Genomic DNA, 469 nt, shown 5'->3' with positions numbered 1-469 from the left:
TTTTTTTTGTCACCGCAGGAGGGGGACGTTGCCTCCGTCCGTGTCCGACGGAAAGTGCGTGTTGCGCGGGCCGGAGAAAGTTTAGGCCAGGGGCCCGCCGCTGGAGAAATTTTTAGGTACCAGGGGTGGATTTTTTTTGTCACCGCAGGAGGGGGACGTTGCCTCCGTCGGTGTCCGGCGGAAAGTGCGTGTTGCGCGGCCCGGAGAAAGTTTAGGCCCGGGGCCCGCCGCTGGAGGAATTTTTAGGTACCAGGAGCGGATGTACTTACTTCCACAGCGCCCGCGCGCTCCCGGCCGGTGTCCGAGGATGCTGCCCTCATCCCCGGACGCGCCTCTTACGCACGCCCGCTGTCATCCTCCGGAGACTGAGTTCCACTTAGTGGAGGCTACGTTCCACTTGGGGGAGGCTGCCTACTCCCGGCTGACGCCCGAGGATGCTGCCTCATCCCCGGACGCGCCTCTTACGCAC

This window comes from Syngnathus scovelli, unplaced genomic scaffold (genome assembly GCF_024217435.2).
Source record: "Syngnathus scovelli strain Florida unplaced genomic scaffold, RoL_Ssco_1.2 HiC_scaffold_282, whole genome shotgun sequence".
In the NCBI taxonomy this organism is placed as follows: Eukaryota; Metazoa; Chordata; class Actinopteri; order Syngnathiformes; family Syngnathidae; genus Syngnathus; species Syngnathus scovelli.
The sequence above is the reverse complement of the archived record's forward strand: the minus strand, read 5'-3'. Positions refer to the sequence as shown.